This window comes from Prionailurus bengalensis, chromosome B2 (assembly GCF_016509475.1).
Source record: "Prionailurus bengalensis isolate Pbe53 chromosome B2, Fcat_Pben_1.1_paternal_pri, whole genome shotgun sequence".
NCBI lineage: Eukaryota > Metazoa > Chordata > Mammalia > Carnivora > Felidae > Prionailurus > Prionailurus bengalensis.
The window spans coordinates 1,418,107-1,427,898 of NC_057349.1; the positions used below are offsets into that span (position 1 = coordinate 1,418,107).

Consider the following 9,792-nt stretch of genomic DNA (forward strand, 5'->3'; position numbering starts at 1 on the left):
TCCCTGCTCAGACATTATAGACCTATAAAGATGTGTGGCAGTGTGCAACACATTTCAGAGAGTTATTTTTTTATCCAATTTAGTCAATGTCAGAATGCAGGCTTAAACCAGGATTCTTGAAAAACCAATTCTTTTTTATGTTTATTTTTGAGATAGAGACAGAGTGTAAGTGGGGGGAGGGCAAGAGAGAGATGAAGAGACAGAATCCAAAGCAGGTTTTAAGCTCTGAACTGTCAGCACAGAGTCCAATGTGGGGTTTGAACCCATGAACCATGAGATCAGACACTTACCTGACTGAGCCCCCTTGGTACCCTTGAAAAGCTAATTCTGAGGGAATCTCCAACTGACTCTCTCAACTATCTTAGCCAGTATAATCAGTTGCTTCTAAACATTTCTACTTTTGAATCATGGCCACAGTTTGAGGTATTTTCTTCATAATATCCAGGAAACTATTTGAAATGGCACAATACACAGATAGCATACTGTATATATTTGTATTATATGTACACACACATGCGCGAGTGCACACACACACACACACACACACACACACACAAAGGGATACAGGGACACTAGTTTGATATTTACTTGTTAATTTTCAATAAGTATTTTCCCTTAGTTATTTTTTTTGAGAGAGCATGAAAGGGGAGTGGGGCAGAGAGAGAATGTCAAGCAGGCTCTATGCCCAGCACAGAGCCTGACGTGGGGTTTGAACCCAGATTCATGACCTGAGCCAAAATCAAGAGTCAAACACCTAACTGACTGAGCCACCCAGGTGCCACTCTTATTTATTTTTTTTTAATTTTTTTAATGTTTATTTATTTTGAGAGAAAGAGAGAGAGTGTGAGCAGAGTAGGGGCAAAGACAGAGGAAGACACAGAATCCGAAGCAGGCTCCAGGCTCTGAGCTGTCATCACAGAGCCTGATGCAGGGCTTGAACTCAAGAACTGTGAGATCATGACCTGAGCCAAAGTTGAAGCTTAACCAACTGACCCACCCAGGTACCCCCGTTATTTTTTAGTAGAAGCTTTCTGGATGTTACTATGGCTTCAGCAGTAAGAAGTTGTATTTTTATATTCAGTGATAGCACACTATGGAGAACTAGTGATAATCTGTTCAAATGTTAGACATTTGGGCAGTTCTAATATCCTCATGCATGTCCACAGGAGCTCTACCTGTATCACACTACTGAATAAGGCTGAGCTCATTATTCCTTAAAACAGAAACCAATGTCTTAAATTACTTTTCACCAAACTGAATGTACCTGTTATTTGTTACCATATAAATCACAGATATTTTCCACTTGTCTGCCACCTTCTCTCCTCCCATTAGGTAACTTCAAAAACACCAACATATGTTTTAATGTAAAAAAAAGTGCTAACTAATAACTTTAAGTGATTTTACACTGTTATTCATAGTATGATAATTGTTCTTTTGTTCAACAATTATGTATAAATATGTGGGAAAGGTAAATGGTAGATAGATACAGATAGATACATAGATACACAGATATTGGATAGATAGGTATTGGGGGAATGTTTTAGGCAGCATGGAGAGCTATCAAGCACACTTTCTTAAAGATTGCAAAGTATCATTAGAAGCTGTTAAACTTTTACCTACATGGCACATTATAATTTCTCCTTATAACAGTTGTACTAACTAGTATTTATAGAGATATGCTATGCTCTAAGCAGATTTATGACTAAGTTAATCTTGACCCCAAGCAGTTTTGTTTTTCTTATTTTCACAATAAGAAATCTGAGCCCAGAAGTGATTGGTAAATTGTCTGGGAGAAAACTCTTAAGTAACTTGCAGAGACATGAAGAAAAACTCTTCCTATGCTTTTAGGCTCTGGGATACACTGGCCATCTGCAGATACCCCTTTCATGACATACGATATCAAACAAAAAAAAGATATATTCAGAGTAACCCTCTTTAAGCAAGAAACATTCAGAGCCAGACAAAAGAATGAGCAGGATTACAAAACAAGTAGAAATCCAGAAAAGGGGACGTGTTCCAAGGGCTTCTGATGGAAATGAGTTTACGTGTCGAACTGGGAGGAAGCCAGGAGTCCATGTGTGTAAAGTGACTTCTGAGATGAGAATGAGGCCTCATGCATGTCCATCCAGGAATCTTAAAGGACTGGAGTATTTCTTCAATGTAACAGAAAGGGGCCCGCAAATTAAAAAGCACATGGATGATGTGATTGATTTTATTGAATATTGTGACAATGTAAACAACAACAAAAAAGACTGGATGAAAGGAGTGAAGACAGCAGCCAGAATCTAGAAAAGAGACAATGGGGATATCTGGGTGGCTCAGTTGGTTAGGCATCCAACATGGACTCAGGTCATCATCTCAGGGTTCGTGGTTTCAAGCCCCATGTCTGGCTCTGTGCTGACAGCTCAGAGCCTGGAGCCTGCTTCAGATACTGTCTCTTCGTCTCTCTCTCTCTCTCTCTCTCTCTCTCTCTCAAAACTAAATAAACGTTTTAAAAAATGTTTAGAAAAGAGACAATAGTAGTTTAGAACACCATAGTGATTGTGGAAGCTTCTTAAAAGTGAGAGGATAGTTAAAATACAACTTGCATTAAAATTTACCATTTCAATGATAAGTTACGTATTGGGATGAGAGACATAAAGGTGCCAAAGATAAAAGGCCATGTCTCCTACGTGAGAAATCACTACACCAATGGTACTACTCACTAAGATATGAAAGAAGAGGAACACTCTTTTTCCTCATTCTGACATTAGCAAAATAATTACATTTTATAGGCAAATTTCCTGACCAAAAAAAATAATGTGTTCACTATATCAAGCAAACAAGATGGGTAGAGAATCAGAGGGTCACATCACTTTAGAAACAGATCCTTTTCAAACTTGCAAATTTACATGTGACAAATTTCACCAAACTCTCCAAGGTCACCTAGATAAAAATATAATATTAAAACCAACACCATAAAAGTATCTACAACAAATACCAGATTACTTGGCTATAATATTTACTTTGACCCATTATTTTTTAATAATTAACATAAATTCTTTCTTTTTTTTAGTTCTGTATTTAGTTAAATTATGTGGTCTCTACTGATCAATTTCTCCTTCTCCTTCTTCTTCCTTATTCCTCCTCCTGTTCCACATCATCATCCCCATCCTCCTTCACCTCCTTCTGCTTTTCTCATTCTAGGATTTGGACACTGAAGGACTATGGGCCAAAACAATCACACTTCTCTGCACGGTTTTATTCTGCTCGGCTTCTCGGACCATCCCAAACTGGAGATGGTCCTATCAGGAGTTGTCACTCTCTTCTACTTCATTACGTGGGTGGGTAACACAGCCATCATCCTTGCATCTCTCCTGGATTCCCATCTCCACACACCGATGTATTTTTTCCTCAGGAACTTATCTTTCCTGGATCTATGTTTCACAACCAGCATCATCCCTCAGATGCTCATTAACTTGTGGGGACCTGACAAGACCATCAGCTATGTGGGCTGTGTCACTCAACTCTACGTTTATATGTGGTTGGGTTCCACTGAGTGCCTCCTCCTCGCTGTTATGTCCTATGATCGTTTCACAGCTATTTGTAAGCCCCTGCATTATTTGGTAATCATGAACCCACATCTCTGTCTCAAGATGATAATCACAGTCTGGAGCATTAGTTTGGCTGGTTCCGTATTATTATGTACACTCACCCTGAATTTGCCTCAATGTGGAAACAACCTTCTGGACCATTTCTTATGTGAGTTGCCAGCTATGGTCAAGATAGCATGTATAGACACCACAACAGTTGAAATGTCTGTTTTTGCTTTAGGCTTTGTCTTTGTCCTTACACCACTCGGCCTTATTCTTATATCCTATGGCTACATCACCAAAGCTGTGCTGAGAATAAAGTCAAAAGAAGGCCAACAAAAAGCAATTAATACCTGTGGATCTCATCTCACTGTCGTGTCCATCTTCTATGGAACTATTATCTACATGTACCTGCAACCAGGTAACAGTGCCTCCAAAGACCAGGGAAAGTTCCTCACCCTCTTTTACACGATCGTCACTCCAAGTCTTAACCCTCTCGTTTATACCCTGCGGAACAAGGACATGAAGAATGCATTGAGGAAGCTGGTGAGATTGACCGTGAATCTACAAAATCAAAGAGGAATGGAAAGTCAAAGAAAAGTATTACCCTGGATAAGAATGAAAACCATTTTCTAATTGTCTTTATTTGTTTTATTCAAGTGAAATAACACACAGTGTTATATAGTTTAGTTTCAGGTGTACAATATGACTCAACAATTCTATACATTTATCAGTGCTCATCATGTGTAATTTTTGTAATCCCCTTTATCTATTTCACCCATCTCCTCACTCACCTCCCCTCTAGAAATTACTAATTCCCTATATTAAGAGTCTGTTTTTTTCATCTCTTTCTTTTCTTTGTTTGTTCATTTGCTTTGATGCCTAAATTCAACATATGAGTGAAATCATATGGTATTTGTCTTTCTCTGACTTATTTCACTTACATTACATGCCCTAGCTCCAACCATGTTATTGCAAGTGGCAAGATTTTGTTCTTCTTATGGCTGATAAATATTCTATTCTGTTTGTTCTATCTTCTGTATCCATTCATCTATTGATGGGCACTTGGGTTGCTTCCATATACTGACTATTATTAATAATTCTGCAGTAAACAGGGGTGCACATATCTTTTCAAATTAGTGTTTTAGTGGAATTACTGGATCATATGGTACTTCTATTTTTAGTTTTTCAAGGAAACTCCATAGTGTTTTCCACAGTGGCTGTACCAATTTGCATTCCCACCAACAGTGCATGAGGGTAGCAATTCCTTTGACATCAGCCACAAAAACACTTTTTGAAATATGTCTCCTCTGACCAGAGAAACAAAAGCAACATTAAACTATTGAGACTACAACAAAACTAAAAGAGTTTGCACAGCAAAGTAAACAATAAACAACACAAGAGGGCAAACTACTGAATGGGAGAAGATATATCTAAATGATATATTCAAAATGTATAAATAACTTATACAACTCAGCACCAAAAAAATCTGATTTAAAAATAGGCAGAGTACCCTAATATACCTTTTCCGAAAGAAGATAGATAGATAGCCAACACACATGAAAATATGCTCAACAACACTAAGCATCAGAGAAATGCAAATTAAAACCACAATATGAGATTACCTTACATCTGTCAGAATAAGTAAAATCAAAAATGCAAAAAATAGCAAGTGTTGGTAAGGATATGGAGAAAAACGAACCCTCATGCATTGTTGGTGGGAATCTGTCTTCAATTTCTACTGAGGCAAGTAATTCCTAGATCATAGAGACAATTAATAGAACAGTTGGTGCATATGAATATTCTGTGGATGCAAACAATACTATACCCATCCTCCTTAGCTCTTTTATGACTCTAACCATTTGCATATCTTGAGGGAAAACAGGAATTTTTATTTTGTTTGTAATATAACACAAAGAGGCTCTAAATATAAACTTGAATGTATATGATTTATGCTAAATACCCATAGGAACTGTTTTGTTTATCTGGTTTTGTATTTTCTATGCTAGTGCTTTCATCCTCAGAAATATAGACTTGAATGGGTGGCTTCACTTACTTTGTGGGGAGCATATAACATTGTAACGTACAAATAATGATTTTGTACATCAAATCTCTTGAGATGCCATACAAACATTTATCAATATCCTGACTAAATTTGTCTTTGTTATTGAAGTTATTTCTCACAAGAAAGTGAGAAGAAACAACTTAAAGGGCTTAAAAGGTAATAAAACAGTCTTATTCATTACTTATTCATTCATGAAACATTTATTCCATGACTGTCTCAGTCTCAATGGATAAAGAATATGACTCTTATGAGTTTAGTTAGGATTTGACTTAGCTCTATCTATAGAATCATGGAATTTATGTAAAGTTTGAGAAATGTAGATTTGTACATTTTTCTGTAGTGGACTCTCATAAAATGAATAAATCTTTTTATTTCCATTTATCATAATACAGTAGTTAGCTTTTTATGGGAAAATTGGATGAGTTTTTAATTAAACTTTGATATTTTCTGTGATCTGATACCTTTCTCTAAAAGACCCCATTATTTAATCATTGCAATCAATCACATATATAATATTTTCTTCTCTGTCACTTCATAATTCTCAAAATGTAAAGAGGAGGGATCACTGGATAATTTTTACTTTCCCACTCAGAATAACACAGAAATGCCTCACATAAAACATAATGTGAGGTAGAATGCTGTCAATGTCCTTTCACCTACACAAATCTCTTTCATAGGTGCCTCCAGAAACAGTTCACAAGCCAACAAAAAGGTCCACACAGAGGATATAAGTTCTATGGGCCTGATGTACACAGTCTAGCCACCTCACTCAATACACTTATATCTGGAAAGTTTGTTCTTACTCTTCACAAGAATCTTTAATAACGTTAGGAGAAATATTAAGTCATTTGCTAACTTCAATAATAAATACATCAAAAACAGACGAGCAATGGACTCTTAGGAAAACATTACATTTTATACCTATAATTGTTTGTTTTTATGTGTATCTCTAGTTCTTTTTTTCCTTTGCTTAAGTTTCTTCTGCATCAGTCCTGCAAAATACACCAATATTATAAATAATTAATCTCCCTCTTATTTCCCTGAAAGAAGTGTATATACTCAGACCATTATGTTAAATTAGAATAAATCCCTAAAATATATTGAGCCCCTATAAGATAATCAGTACTTCTATAAGCATTCAGGTAGACGCCTCTCTAGGAACTAAGAAACTGGCCAGCATTTCCGTTGCCCCATCCTTCAGCATAGACACAGAGCCACCTACGGGAAACAGCACCACATGGGTGCTGGCTGCCTAACTTGCCTTACCAAGTCCCATGCCTCTGTGCTTTGGCAGGAGGGTCCTTCTCAAACAAGCTTGCCTCAGCCCCAGTGTGGCAGGCCCCTCCCTCGGAGGTCCAGCATGAGCCACCACATCTCTTGACCAGAGAGTTTTGCAGGGCCTCAGTTCTCATGGAGCTGGTGTCAAGTCTCATTTCATAAGCATACCAGATCCCACCTAGTTAAACTCACCACATTCATGCAAGGGATCAAACGGTGCCCATGGGAGGCAAGGAGAGCCTCTGCAGATGACTGGCCTGAAGGTTAGAGCAACCAAAACACAACAGCAGAGCACACACAGCACATACTGAAGACACTTATCTAAATAAAGCCCCAGGCCCTGGGCTTCTACACAACCTCTTCTTTATAAGGACATTACTTTCAGTAGCAGGAGACATAATGATTTTTCTAACACAGAGAAGGAGGCAGAGACTTAGACAAAATGTCAAGATAGAGGAATTCATCCCAAATGAAATAACAAGATAAGGTCACAGCCAGTGATCTAAGTGAGACAGATATAAGTAACATGCCTGATAGAGAATTTAAAGCAACAATCATAAGAATAGTCACTGGGATTGAGGAAAGAATGGAAGGCATCAGGAAGACTCTTACCACATAGATAAAAGAGTTAAAAAAAGAATCAATCAGAGAAGAAGAATGCAATAAATGAGATGGGAAACAGGTTTGATGAAATGAATAGCATCCTGGAAGAAGCAAAGTAATAAATAAGTGACAATAGAAAATAATGGAAAAAGAGTGAAGCTGAACAAAAGTGAGAAAGAATTATGCAACACGAAAATAGACCTAGAGAACTCAGTGATTTCATCAAATGTAATGACATTTGTATTATAGGAGTCCCAGAAGAAGAGAGAGAAAAGGGGGCAGAAAGTGTAGTTTAAGAAATAAGAGCTGAAAACTTCCCTAATCTGTGGAAGGAAACAGACATCCAAATCAAGGAGGCACAGAGAACTCCCATCAAAATCAACAAAAGCACACCAATACCAAGATATATTCTAATTAAATTTGCAAAATATAGTGATAAAAGAAAAATCTTAAAATCAGCAAGATAAAAGAACTCAAATTATAAGGGAAAACCCAGAAGGCTAGCTGGAAATTTCTCGACAGACACTTGAAAAACTAGAAGCAAGTGGCAGATAATGACCCCACTAAAATGAATTACAGGCCAATACCCCTTATGAATCTAGGTGAAAAATTCTCAGCATGTACTAGCAATTCAAATTCAACAGTGCATTAAAAGAACCATTGACCACGAACAAATGGGAATTATTCCTGTGTTGCAAGCCTGGTTCAATATTCACAGATTAATCAACATAATGCATCATATTAACAAAAGAAAGGATAAAAACCATATAATTCTCCAAAAATGCAGAAAAAGCATTTGCCAAAATGCAGCATCCTTTCTTGATTAAAAACTCAAGAAGTTAGGGATAGAAGGAACATACCTCAACATCTTGAAGGCCATATATGAAAGACCCACAGCTAATATTATCCTCAATGGTGAAAAACTGAGAGCTTTCCCCATAAGATCAGGAACATGACAGGTATGTCCTCTCTCACCACTGTTGTTCAACACAGTACTGGAAGTCCTAGTCTCAGCAATGAGACATCAAAAGGAAACAAAAGGAATCCAAATTGGCAAGGAAGAAGGCAAATTTGCACTCTTCACAGATGACATGATACCCTACATGGAAAACTCAAAAGCCTACACCAAAAAATGGCAAGTTCTGATACATAAATTCAGAAAAGTCACAGGATATAAAATAGAGAAATCAGTTGATTTCTATACACCAATAATAAAGCAGCCAAGGAGAAATCAAGGAATCAATCCCATTTATAATTGCACCAAAAACCATAAGATGCCTACGAATAAATCTAACCAAAGAGATCAAAGATCTGTGCTCTTAAAAGTATAGAAAGCCTATGAAAGAAATTGAAGAAGACAGAAAGAAATGGAACAACATTCCATGCTCATGGATTTGAAGAACAAATGTTGTTAAACTGTGGATACTACCCAAAACAACCTACACATTCAATGCAATCCCAATCAAAATAAACCAATATTCTTCTCAGAGCTAGAACAAATAAAAAATTTGTGTGTAACCACAAAGGACCCTGAATAGCCAAAGTAATGCTGAAAAAGAAAAGAAAGGTGGAGGCATCACAATTATGACTTCAAGCTCTATTACAAAGCTGTAATCATGAGGACAGTATGCTACTGGCACAAAAACAGACACAGGGATCAATGGAACAGAGTAGAGAGCCCAGAAGTGGATGCACAAATGTATAGCCAACTAATCTTCAACAAAGCAGGAAAGAGTATCCAAAGGAAAAAAGACATTCTCTTCAGCAAATGGTGCTGGGAAAATAGGACAGGGACTTTCTCGACCACTTTCTTTCACCCCACACAAAAATAAATTCAAAATGAATGAAAGGCCTAAATGTGGGCGGAAAATCTTCAAAATCCTATAGGAGAAAATGAGTAGCAACCTCTTTGACTTCAGCCATAGAAACTTCATACAAGACACATCTCCAGAGGCAAGGAAATAAAAGCAAAAGTGAATTATTGAGACATCATCAACATAAATAGCTTCTCCACAATGAAGGAAACAATCAACAAAACTAAAAGGCAGTCTACAGAATGGGAGAAGATATTTGCAAGTGACATGTCAGATAAAGGGTTAGTATCCAAAATCTGTAAAGAACTTATCAACACAATACACCCAAAAAACAAATAATCCAGTAAAGTAATGGGCAGAAGACATGAATAGACATTTTTTCAAAGAAGACATCCAGATGGCTAACAGACACATGAAAAAATGTTCAACATCACTCATCATCAGGGAAATACAAATCAAA

General features: G+C 37.1%; 1 pseudogene; it reads left to right on the forward strand.

Moving 5' to 3' along the window:
* The first annotated feature begins 3,099 nt into the window (after window positions 1–3,099).
* LOC122490243 lies at window positions 3,100–6,397 on the forward strand (annotated as a pseudogene).
* Window positions 6,398–9,792: the final 3,395 nt, after the last annotated feature.